Source organism: Athene cunicularia, assembly GCF_003259725.1.
Source record: "Athene cunicularia isolate RWA chromosome 14 unlocalized genomic scaffold, athCun1 chr14_part1, whole genome shotgun sequence".
NCBI lineage: Eukaryota > Metazoa > Chordata > Aves > Strigiformes > Strigidae > Athene > Athene cunicularia.
Window position 1 is genome coordinate 1,966,798 of NW_020799118.1, and position 13,330 is coordinate 1,980,127.

The following is a 13,330-nucleotide window of genomic DNA, read 5'->3' on the forward strand; positions in this document are numbered from 1 at the left end:
AAAGGGGGGGGGGGGGGAAGTTGTTTTGAGTATTACGTTAATTTTTATGCAATAAGGGAGTTCAGAAAGTTCTGGTCTGCCACTGCACAGAGTTAAATAATGAGAAATGATCCAGATATTCATGTATAGAGGCTCTGACCCACTTATGGCCATGGCAAACAATCACCTCTAAAAATATTTCTCATCTTTCTTTAAAGTTGGTTTAAAGCATTTGATGTATAAAGCATTCATTGTAGCAAGGTCCCTTATTCCCTTTTAGCAGCAGATTTTATTTTTTAAAATTGCAACATCTTTTCACTCAATATTTTTTCAGTTGCACCAGCCTTGGTATTATTTTCTCTTTCCTGGGGACAAAAAGAAAAAAAAAAAAAAAAAATTGATAGTGTCTCACACATGCTGCTTCTGTTTAGAACTCAGTGTTTCCTTGAAGAGAAGATGAGACGAAACGCTTGCAAAAGAGAAGAGCAACACAGATTGTAAGTCCAGGTTCTGTTTGTGATCTGGATGTTTGCTTGCAGCCGTACTGGTGGGACTGACAAGCAAAGGGCACGCTCTCGCTTGCCACCGCGGGCCCTGCCTGGCAGGGCTGCGCAGCGAGGGAGCCGGGAGACGTTCTGTTTGCCAGGAAAAAAATCCTTCCTGACGCTGCCGAGGCCTCTCCTGTATTTTTCCAGCACAAGCAGTGCGCTAATGCTGTCAACTCTCCCTGACATTGCACGCACACGAAAACCTTGCTCTTCACCTCTTATTACTGTGCTCGCAAACGCAGTTATGCTGCAAAATGTCACCGTTACCGGTTTGTGTTACTTGCGAGGTGGTTTTATGCTCTGTCTTCATTTGGAAAATGCTTTGCTGGCAGATATCTCTCTCTATATATATATATATCTATCTCTTCACAAAGCGTTCCTAGCAATCTGCAAAATAACGGTTTGATCCGTAGTGCTGTGTCTCGCTGACGGTGCAAAGAGGGAGATGCTTCCACGTGTTCATGCACTATGCATGAAACGCAATTACTCAACCCCGAACGTGATCGGGGCGTTAGGCTCCTCGTGTGGAAAAATTCCCTTTGTAGCCTTCGTGATCCCCAGGGTCTTGTTTGATAATTTAGAAAGTAAGATGAGGGGAGAAGAGTGTCATTAAAATGTTTGTCACAAAGGGTTAAACAAAGAGAAAGCTGATGTGCCGGGCTGGAAATGTGTGAAGGGATTTACAGTAACGTTTAAAGGCAGCTAAGAAAATTTTGGGAAATGCAAAATCATGTAAAACCAGAACAACCCTAGAGGAATAATATTATTCAGGAAGTCACAGTGAGCAGAAAAAAGGGTTTTTTGGTTGGTTTTGTTTGTTTTTTTTTCTTTTTTAATTTGTTTGTTTTTTTTTGGGTTTTTTTTGTTTTTGTTTGTTTGTTTGTTTTTTTCCCTTTCAAACCCAACAAAACTGGATGAGAACTAGGTACCCCAAAGGCTCATTTCTTCTGCATAATCACTCAGATAAGAATTTGAAAAAAAAACAACCCACCCATAATCTCCGCATCCACACATAAGAGCTCAGTATTCAATAACACCCCCAACAAAACCTAAAGGGTGTCTGGTCTCCTTCTTCATGGATCTGTTGAGCCTGTGATTTCGGATTAATGGAATGAGCACAAAGCAGATACAGAGCCCCTGGCTTCATGCAGAATCTATTCTGTTTCATCTTGTCATGCTGACATCCTGAACTCCTTGCTAACATCGACTCAGTAATTGCCTCTTTGACTACTGAATGGTCATTATGTCACATGGATCATATCTTCTCCGCCAGCATATCTTTCACAGTTTAAAAGACAGGTAAATTTAAAAGGAAACTCTAAGGCCAGCGTCATAACATAATTTTCTCCTTTAATAAATATTGAGTTCATCTAAATAGATATGAAGAAATAGACTAAAATAGCACTTTCAGCAATTCTGAAAGAAAACCCGAGAAAACTCTTTTTTTATGTGCCAGGTAGATTAAAATGTTTGTGCCAAATGTGATGTTTTAATAATGCAGTCAGAAAATGCAGATAGGGAAGCAAATAATAGCAAACCCAACAAGATTATACCATATAAACGACTTTTTTTTTTTTTTTTTTTAATCCTAGACACTGGAAAAATTTAATTCTAGCAATGCTATAAACAAATTCCAAGTTTAAGAAGAAATATGTCAGTATAGTTGTTGTCAGTTTTAATATGTTACCTAATAGTTTCTTCAGATCCAGATTAATAAATGAACTGTAATAAAACTACGGTGTGCACATCAGCCGGAACATAAAAGGTAGTGACTAAATCCTGGAAAACAGCACCCGCATAACCAAATATTATCAATACCTTGACATCAGCAATAAGACATACTGAAATAACATCCACCATATCCAAATAACAAAAAATTATTAGATTAATACACATTTTTAACCTCATTTATTGGATTTATATTGTTTGGGTTGACTTCTGTGAATATTCAGACAAGTAAATTTAATAGCAGTCACGTTGCCGAAACAGTAAATTTTAAGTGACTATTAGAGAACGTTCATCAGAAAGTTAATGCGGAACGTGGAAGCCTGAGTGGTCACAGTAGAAGTCGGCTGCCAAGAACTCTCCTCACCCAGAGGAGACTCAGAAACAATAGGATGAATATCAGATACTCATAATGTACGCTGTTGGTGTCCAATTAATAGGCTAAAAATTGGAGAAAGCTTGGCAGATAAAGCAGGGATGAATAAATTACAGAATTATAACCTGCCAACAGACAAAGATGTAGAACTTGCTAAATAGTATCCCACTCCAAAACGTTCACACAGCGTTTTTTTTTTTTTTAAAAAAAAACAGTCCTATACGGGGGCATCTCGCATCCCAGAGAGCCTTCCCAGCCGCAGTTGTAACAACTGCAACCAACCCAAGCCCAACGCCGAACTTCATTTTAAGCCAGTTTAGTTCCGAAGGACCAAGCTGGGCCCAAAATCTCCCGTCTGTAAAATGAAGTTTTGTAGGTCACAGTGTTCTTGATCGGGTTCTCGGAGGACGGTTGTCAGCCAGCACCACAAGTAGCTTTCGTAGTTATTCATGTTGGCAAAAGGACTGATGAATACGCAGACAGGAGGCCTCTGTTAATTGTCCTTCCTGAGATAACGTTGGCCGTAAGGTGGCATGGCGAGAGCTCTCACTGCTGCTCTCCTTTGTTTTCTTTATGGTGTGTAGTGGAAATCTGCCACCTCACAGCTTTTGATCCATGAAACTCTAAATCCTCTCCCCGCGATGAAGTTTGCGTTCTTGCACGCATGCTGCCTTCCTGTGCAGCCGCGGGGGCTGGGGGGCTCTGAGGCCCTGCACGGTATGAGCAGATTTGGCATTTGGTACAAACTCCCTGCGTTTGGCAAGAGGAAATATCACTAATCTGAGATTTCAGAAAGTTTGTTTCAGTTTCCTGTTTCGTTGCTGATGCGCTGTTTCAAAATCCATGAATGTATTTAAGCTCCATGCAGATGAGTGCATAAACAATTTTGAAGATGTGAGCCTTAGTGTTTTCATCTCTCTAATTCCCCCGTGTAACAGAGCACGGCGGCGTGGCCTTACCTCACGCTTGTACTTGGTACATGGATGTCAAAGGATGTCAAGAGATTATCTGTGAAGATGTGTGGTAGCAGGTCCGTGGAGGAAGAACGTAAATAGAAAAAGTGAACCAAGTCTTTCATTATCAGAATGAAATGTCAGGTTTATATATGTGCAGGTACTTACTTATGAAAAGAAATTCAAGAAAACCACCCGTCTCTTTGAAAAAGCCTGAGCTGATGGGCTAGGCTATCTGGTTATTCAAACTGAAGATTCAATTAAACGTGTAAGTTAATGTTTCCAAATGGGCAAAAAGCACAGAACGGTCTTCAGTAAGCACTCATAGACGGGACCTTGACTTTACATCTATTCCAGACGACGCTGTTGATGCTGACTGTAAAGTAGTGCGGTGGGGAAGCGTACCCTGGAAACAAAAGAGCACTTCATCATTATATAGTATGAAAATTACGGTGCAGTCTGGGATGATAACCAAAAATACTATAATGGGTTTTCATTTTTTTTTTTTTTTTTTTTTAATGCGATTTGTAAATGGCTCCATCTACTACTGCTGACATGCTGCTGCTTGTCCCTGTAGCACTAATACTGCCATGCCGATAGTTCGGATTTTCTGGAAGTGGCCTTAAGTCTTGGGGATTGACAGGAATTGCTGAGTTCAAAGAATGCCAGTTCAGGCTGGAAAGATGTAGAAAGAAAGAAATGTTATTGAAAAAATTTTAAGAGAAGGCAAAAAAAAAAAAAAATTGTAATTAAGGAAAGGATGCTCTGCTGCTCGAATCTTATCTCACGTTAGAACTGAAATCCAGTTGAAGAGATTTTTGTCACTCTGATTCAAAGTTACCAGACAGATGAAGCCCATGGAATCTGATCAGCAGTATAATGCACTCACCTGTAATATATTGAGATCTATCTTGTGTTGCGCTTCTGAAAGTAAAAATATTTTCTGGAAGTAAAAACACCTAAAAGGAAATGAAAACCTTGGCGTTTGTATTCTGAGACTCAATAGACCAGCAGCATTTCATCCCCACTGGACAGTCAGGTCTTTAAAATACTAACGATCACAGGTGTTGTAAGGGAAAGCAGGATCAGACCTACATGACTTAGACTCTAAACCTGGTTTAATTCATGTCAGTATGAAAACTCCTGCGCATTTTGGTGGACCAAACTGAGCTTTTGACACGGTATTACATTTGTATTCACGAGCTGTACAATTCTCTTTCATCTCTCGGAATTTCTGAGTGTAGTTTTTAAGACTCGGTATATGTGATAGTTCTGTCTTTGAACAGGTCAGGGCAATCTTGATTTGCTAAGATCGGATGAGATTTAGATCAAACGACATTTATTAATATGATCTGTTTAAAAAATGTATATGCATGTATATATATGCAGGTTTATGACTCTCCGAAAGCAAGAGCAGTGTTCAGGAAAAACGAGGAAAATGAACCTTTTCACTTTGTATGCAGAAATTTGTACACGTGTCATGTGACACGTCTCGGGTCTCGTATCTGAAAAATTCTACGTGTAGGTAAGGTATGGAGTGTTTGAGCTGCTTGTGGATCACACGGATTCCCTACCTTCATCCACAACTGTACTAGTTGCACGCTGGCTTGCAGGACTGTGGGTAATGCCTCCACAGAACAGTTAGCAGGGCAGCTTTTTACTTAATTCTCACTGTGGGTTTGTCTCAGAACCACAGCCCTACTTTCCCACTTGTCTGCTATGTGTTTAATTGTTTGTTACTCAGAGGAACACTTCTACCTAACTCAGGAGCTAAACATTTTAATATGCTGAAGGTTAACCACTGAAAAAGTTAAGTTTCTTTTTTAATGAAAAAGGAAACCCGTATCTGCTCCTCAGGAGGGCTTCCTCTCCAACAGCTAACATGTATTAGCAATTATCCTTCAGAGGGAAGAGCTGTCTAATTACTCCATTACCTCAAGTGCACAGCACTCACCTGGGAAGCCACAAGATCAAGGTTCAGGTCCCATCGCTGACTTTAATATTAATTTATGACTTGGCATGTGTGTCTGATAATCAAATAATGATCTGTTTCACACAGCTAAGATGGCTGTAGATTGGATTCTAGCTTTTTAGGAGACTGCTCTCCGTCTGAAATAGGGTTTCATAATTTTTCCAAGCTGTTTTTTAGGGTACGAGGTACCAAAAGATCTTAGTCGAGCACTCAAAGTATAACTTAACTTCAGAAAACACAATCGAGAGAAAGCTTGGATTTACTCTTCTTTCACAAACAAATACAGATACTCACGTAAAACTTAGACAAAAGCGTTTCGGGAGTTTGGGGACATTTTTCCCAATCGGTCTCTACCTTATTAAAATCAGTCCCTTCTTGCTGCTTCATTTACAAGGAAAATTCAGCTGTACCATGCTAGCGTTGGTTATTAGTTTGCTGGGGGTTTCTCACTCGTCTGAAGATACAGAGCTTAAAGATTTTTTTCCAAAGCTACTTTAGCCTGTGCGTGCACAACCTTGTTACTTAAATATTATTTTTTTGTCCAAGAGATTTATTAGCCCTTGAAGACTTTCTTCCTAGTGTTTCTGCCTAGTGGTTACAGATCTTCTGCCGACGTGTCACGCAAACGTCTTTCTCTAGAGAGGAACAGGTATGTCTTCACCGAGTGAGTCACGGCCAGTGATTTCACATCTTCTGCTGTTATTGTGTCCATCTGTTAACTTCACATTCACGTTACTGAGTTGCCATTCAGGTTTCTGGGGTGTGATGTGTGTTTGAAGAAAACAGGGGGAAGAGTCCATTTGCTCAGATACATTCTTAGAAACGTTTAGTTTCTAAACTTAGCTCGGAGGAAAAAAAAAATGAGGAACAGGCAATCTAAAGATTTCAGATGGTAATTCCTTTGGTAGTAGGACTTTGGGGCAATTCTTGGTGCTAGTGTTGTTTATAAAGGGCAAGTCTCCTGGGCACTAACACAATACAAGTAAAATCGGTAATCATTACAGAATAAGTCTTGCATGAATGAGGCTGCCCTTTCTTTTCTATACTGAGTTAGATTTCAGCTGGATATCCTGTGCAAGCTATTGTGAGAAAAGCGAAGGTAGAAAAATGGTCTGCATTGGCGATATCTATAGATCGTTATTTTTAAAGCAGTTCAGGCAGCGTAGCTACTATCATCTTTAAATGAGACATATGTTCAACACAGTGTTTGACAACTGACATTCAAAAGGCAAAATTCTTGTTTATGATATTTAAACCATAGGCAATATCCAAGGCATTTTCTCTCTTTTTATAGCTACAGTGTTTAATAATTAAAAAAGGAATTTCAGTGAGTTTATTAAAACATAAGAAGGTCAGGTATTAAAAGAGAATTACACCTTGCAGAACTATAAGAAGTTATTTTGTTATTTATATGGTCATTAATATTACTGAACAGAACTGCTCCACAAATAATAATTGTAGTCCAAGCAAATTCTTCCTGTTGCTGCTGACTACTTTAGGCCAAAGCGATTCTGCTCAAGTGAAGGAGTGAAATGACATATTGATGATTTGGGCTTTAGAAAAACTACAACCACCTACCCTACCTACTTTGAGGTGATGAAATGTCTCAAACAGAATGTTTGTTAATACTGTAGAGCAGTGAGTTCCCTCTCTCCTGTGCGCTGATGGGTATCACCAAAAGAAGCTGTATCAAAAGAGACTAATCAGTGGGCATAGGTTCTAATGATGCAGTCAAGAAGTATACAAAAAAAGTGAGACAAAAAAAAAAAAAGGCCTGTAACTGAAAGGAGAATGTGCTGAGATGGCAGGTAGTGAACTCACTAATTGTATATAAAGAAACATCATGAATCATAATCTTTAGACTTAGGTTACCGAATAGATAGATCTCTCTGGCTTCAGAAAAATCTCAGATAAGGCCAACCGGCTTTGTTCTGCCCTTACTTTAATAATCTGCTTATGGGCGGGATACGACAGAAACTCATCTGCACATCTAAGTGCTGCAATAATGCTCCTTTACGTAATTCTGTTCTTTCACTTGGATTTCAAGATGTGTGTTTAGAGGTGAGAACTTAGTGGCTTGCAAAAAAATGAAATTCAGAGCGCTCATAAATCATCTTAAACCCAATGGGAGTGCCAAATCATGTGTAAGTGAAAAACAAACAAGCAAACCCCAAACACTGAAATTCAAATGAAGCATTCAGTAATTGTTTATCTAATTAATATCTACTACTGAGTGGTAAAACAGTTTGATCTTCTCAAGGGATATCTCTGTAGTACTTGATGTATATTGCACTCAAGTCTATAATGACTATTAACCAATTTTTGCCAGAGATTACATAAGCAAAATATATAAAATTTACAGTAGGAGGCACAGTGTTACTTTCAAGAAGAGTGATGGCATTTTCATATAGTTATGACAAAATTAATTTTGGATTAAATCTTTCTATAAAAAAAAAAAAAGATATTTTAAATGAATATTGTTCACCCAGAAGCAATTTCAGCTTTGCTGACACTCCCATAGAGGAGTGTCAACCAGATGTGGCGGATCTTATCGTATGCCTGAACCACCGAAGATTATAAAAAAACAGAAAAAACAATTTGTAAAAAGGAAATGCATCTTGACCACCCTGCCCTCTTATCTGCATTCAGTCAACTTCAAATGCTCCCACCAGCCACAAGAGAAAGCTTAAATCAGAAAAAGCAACAAGGTGAAGCGCAGAGATTTGGATACCTTCAGCCTCCTCCACAAAAAAAAAATAAATTTCCTTTTTCTTCAGTCCGAATGAATTACAAATTGCATTCCAGAAGAAAAGCGAATTATTCTCTAACTTAAAATTTATCCCGTTCCCCAGAAAGTTGAGCAATGGCTTCTGCAAGAAGCCGAAGGGTGGCTTATTCTCACTTTCTGTCTTGTCCCAGCTCAGTCAGGTGCTCCCAGCATGCCGCTTGCCTATCCACCCAATCCTACCCTGGGCCAGTTCCCCTCCGTTGTTGAAGCTGCTGATCTGTAAAGTCACTCCTCTGCTGTGCCTTGAAGGATCCTTCTGGGTCAGCTTTTATTTTGCAACGTGTTTGACAAAGCAAATGTATTTAAGGGACCTTTACCAGTGTTAACCACATGACTAAAAGGTGAAATCCAACTACTCACCCGTGCGTTTTACGCCTTTGGAATTAGTTATCCCAAAGATTTTCATTAGCCGAATCTTTTGTCTCGAAATTTTTGTACCAGGAATGGCAGAAAAATACCGAATGCTCTGATAACTCTTTGACCTTTCATGATCCCTATGTAAGGATCACGACTGCGTTCTTGCAATGGGCTAGTAATTTCCCCTACCGCTGGTGTTGGGCATCCACAGCAGGATGACGGTGGTCGCCCCGACGATGTAAGTCACCACCGCAGCGTACATCCCGTTAACCCATTGTAAAAGGTGTTCCCTAAACTCTACAGTTTTCACAGCTTTTAGGGTCAAGCTGATTTTCATGACCTTTTTTTTTTTTTTTTTCACTTACAAGACCCATTTGTTTAGCAACTCTGGCTGGACTGTTGATCCACTGCTACACTTTGTTGATGAGAAAATCCCCTTTTGTAGGCACAAATGACAAAAGTGCAGTACAATAAAAGTCGAAATTTTTGGCAGTACTCCCGAAAAAAAAAATATAGTTTTGAGACTAAGCTCTTCAACAGCATTGTAAGTTTAGGGAAATTTTTTACTCCCAGTTGAGCCTCTTTAGCTTTGCGGTTAGTAGCTTAGGTGCAAACTGCAGAAGTAGACTTATTTGAGATGCACACAGATGGCAAGCTAAAATATTTAGCCACGGCTACGTTCATTATCTTTACACACTTATGTGGATATGCTGGAAACTCATACTGTGTCACACTTCTATTGCTGTGTTGATAATTATTGGCTGATTACATATACACTCTCTTAAATGCTCCCCTGTGTTAATTCTGTCCTCCTAATTACTAATTAATTGAACTTTAAATGGCTCATAGGTTGGTTTAGGTTTGGCAAAGTTCCCAAAAGATTTGCCTGTAAAGTTTATTTGAACTAAAAAAACCCATCATTTGCTGATACCCTCAGTTAAGTAGATGTTCTTGGCAGAATCCAAGTTCTTTCTTGTGAGTGGCAGGAACCAGAAATGTCATGAATTTTTTTTTTTTTTTTTTTTTTTCATGTTTCGGCTTTCCATTTCTTACGGATAGTCCACCCTGAAGCTGAAGAGGATGTTATTAAATTTAAATGCTTTTCTTCTTGTCGAAGATGCTGTCTTGACGGCAGTGGAAAATAATTTTGTCTATTTATCCGCCTAAGTACTGCGTCCACTCAGAGCAAACACAGGGGATCAGCGTCGGAGTCGGGAAGATACTCAGCCCTCCATTTCCAATTTGTCTTTTGTGTATTGCAGAGTGCAGCTGCGAGGTGCTGGCATGTGCTTATCTAATACCTTAAGAGACAAAACGAAGGACCATTACGTTATAAACATGGGATGGATTTGAAGAGGATATATAGAATTAATGCTCTTGTGGGGGCTCTGAGCAGCCTGCAAGGCCCAACATTCATTCTCTAATCTGATATTAGCTTCTCCCGTTTCTTAGCAGGCCCCAAGAGCAACTGCCAATGGATCAGCAGAGGCTAGACACTGAAACCTCCTCAAATCATTTTAAATAGCCTTGCCTGAGTTTCATGTTGACAGCGAGCCAGGTGGAATTTTCCATTTTCTTTCTAGCTTTCCAAATCAGAACAGTCCTACTTTCTCTTGACTCTGGTTTTATATAACCAACAAAAATGACATATAGCCTTGAATTTGGAAGATTGCATTGGCCTGCTCTCAGATGAAATGTTCTGTTATCGTTGACGTATGTGTTTAAATGAGCACTGAAGTGTGAATGGCCATCTGTCCGGGAAGTACGAGAGATCCTGATTACTAAAACGAAACCACAAAAAAGCTTAGTGCTTAGCAGCAGCGCTGCAACGCAGAGGGAGAGAGCGCCTTTTTCACACTGCAGATATTTATAGTAGATGGATGATTCTAACTCAGCAATTGCCTAGACTCCCTGCCCCATATTTTTCTAAATATGTTCACTCTCTTTTTTTTTTTTTTCTTTGCAAACATTGAGCTTTCAATATTTGCATATTTCATAAAAACAAACAAAAAGAAGCACTAGATATTTTTCCTGTCAAAAGTTGTTTTCTGAGGGGATGTTGTTCATTTTCTCATGAGGAGTTGTTCTCTGCTTTATCAGGCTTTTAGCTAGAACGTGCTCTGACTAACTTGAAGTGAAGATTTGAACCTACATTCCCACATGACTGCTCTATAGCAAGGCTGAAGACTATTCCTGGGTGCATGTCTTCCTCTGGAAACCTGAAAAACTTCCTCAGTAAAGGCTTTTGAAAAATCTATAGAGATTTTGATCTTTAGAGGGTGGTTGTATCTGATTCAGCTCAGGTTTGGGTTGTGAGTTACAAAGCTTCCAGCAACAGCCACTTGGAATTGGGTCAGGGTTTCACACTAATTCCAATGTTAGGAAAAGCTCCTTGCAGAAGGTTGGTCTTGTTTTCTTTTTTGTTGTTTTTTTGTTCTTTTTTTTTTTTAAATTTTACACCTTCTGATGTGAAAACTGCTGTTTTATCAAAAAGTAATTTTCGGGACAGTGTTCCCTAACGTTTAATCTTAAAAATTCACGTCCACGTTGGCTGCTTTCAGTGGGTTTTGTGGTGCTGAACAAGTCACCTGTCAGCATCTGTTCAAACATGAGTTGGATGTCTTTTCAGAGCACTCACACTATTGATTGGAATCAAAGCCATTTTTTTTTTTTTTCCCCCCATTTCTGCACTTGCATTTTCCATTGTTTCTTGTAATTACTTTTCCATTATACATATAGTTATGAAGATACATAAAGTGTCGGTTCTTAAACTAAGCTGTTGATTTCCTGAGACTTGCACACATCGTTCTTCTGTGTAAAACTTAAGCCACAAAAGAGAAGTATGTCAAGCAGCAGTTATAGGTACGTCGTGTTTGTAGGTGAGCCTGTACAGCATTTTCACTTTCATTAGAGCGTGGTTCCTCGTAGTGGGGTTCTCTGTGAGTTACCAAGTCTCTGTGGAAAACTGAAGAGATAATTAGACAGCAGAATATAACTGCAATTTATTTTGGTTTTTTACTTTACAGTTTAAAAAGCACCTAAGACAGAAAAATATGTAGGAAGATAATTAAAATAAGGGCATTTTTTTTCTTCCTTCTTTTTGTTTGGTGGATGGTTCAGAGAACACAGCAGCTTTGTGTTCTTATTTATTTATTTATTTTGAGTGTAATCTGAGGAAATGAACCGTGAAACGCAATTAATGAAATAGCTGTGCTGAATCACATAAACTGGTGTCTGCACAGCTGCCACTCATGTCACAAATGCATCTCTTGCCTAATGTCCACCAGGAGAGTCATTAGCCAGCCGCTTTTGTGGAGGGCCTCCTGTGCTTTAATTTCAGTATATAATAGAGCGGGGAACTGGCTGAGTAGCCTTATGATGTGGGTTTGTGGGGTTTTTTTGTTGTTTGGTTTGTTTGTTTTTTTTTTCCAGCAAGGATAATGCTAAAGAGAAATGGCTGTTACAGGAAGAGTGTGCTGAGATGGGGAGGGGCGCATAGGCAGGGTTCAATTGCTCGAAGAAAACAGAATATCTGCCCAGGTGAAAAATATCCAGAGCAGCATCGGGGGGGATGTTCAAACTGAAATGTAAAATAAGTGCCTGTAGTTTTTTGATATCGGAGAACACTCCTAACTAAAGCTTTTAGCTTCCATGTATATCATTGCGTTACTTTTATTTCATTTAATGGGTACATATTCCGTGCCAGCAACAGAGAGTGTCATGAAGGAAAAGCCAGATGTGCTGCAGGGGCTGGCCTGAGTAGGCTGACCCAGGTCAGCTTTACCGAAGCGGCACAAGGCCAGAAGCTTCCAGAGCCTCAGGATCCAAAATCTTCTTTCAGCTTGCTGAGGAATTAAGGGGTGCGAGAGGTTAAAGGACACCTCCGAGCATTTGCCAAACTAGTTGAACATTTTCAGCGCTGTATACTGTGTCGCCACTGATGGCGGTTTTATCAAGATAAATCTAGTCTTGCTCAGGAGGATATTAATAAATTATCTGGTAATGAAAAATGTGAGAGGAACCACACTCTTACATCAAGGCCTGATGATTACTTTGATAGATGCAGTGGCAAGATTTTCCTGACAAGGCAGAAATGAAAAACATGACACATAGACCTTTAAGGGTGACCTCAGAGGAAAACACAAGTTGCTGAATGATACAAAAATAGAACAGGAAAACAGAAGCTTGAAGGGGCTCAATGTCAACAGCCAGACGGATAGGCTAGACTGATCAACTGATCATTGAGTTTAGTGTCAAAAGCAGAGCAGAGAGAGAGAGAGAGGAGCCTTACACTTGGCAGGACAATAAATGTGGCAGAGGCAGCTTTGAAGAACTGTCAACTGTTAAGAATTTTAAGAGTAAAAAGCACGGGGAAATTTGAGGGGAAATAAAAAGCAAGCGTTGATAAACAGTGGGCGAGTCAGGAAATAAACCTGGGTGTCATCAGTAAAACCACCCACTACTTTTGCAGGTATTTTAGATACGATACAAATGAAAAATAAATGAACGTAATTGAACGTGTCCCTGCGTTGGTTTAAGATTTGCATAGGGGGGATATGGGATTGGGTCACTTTTGACGACACAAATTGGTAAAAATAAGGCTTGTCGGAACACAGGTGTTAAGATAGAAAA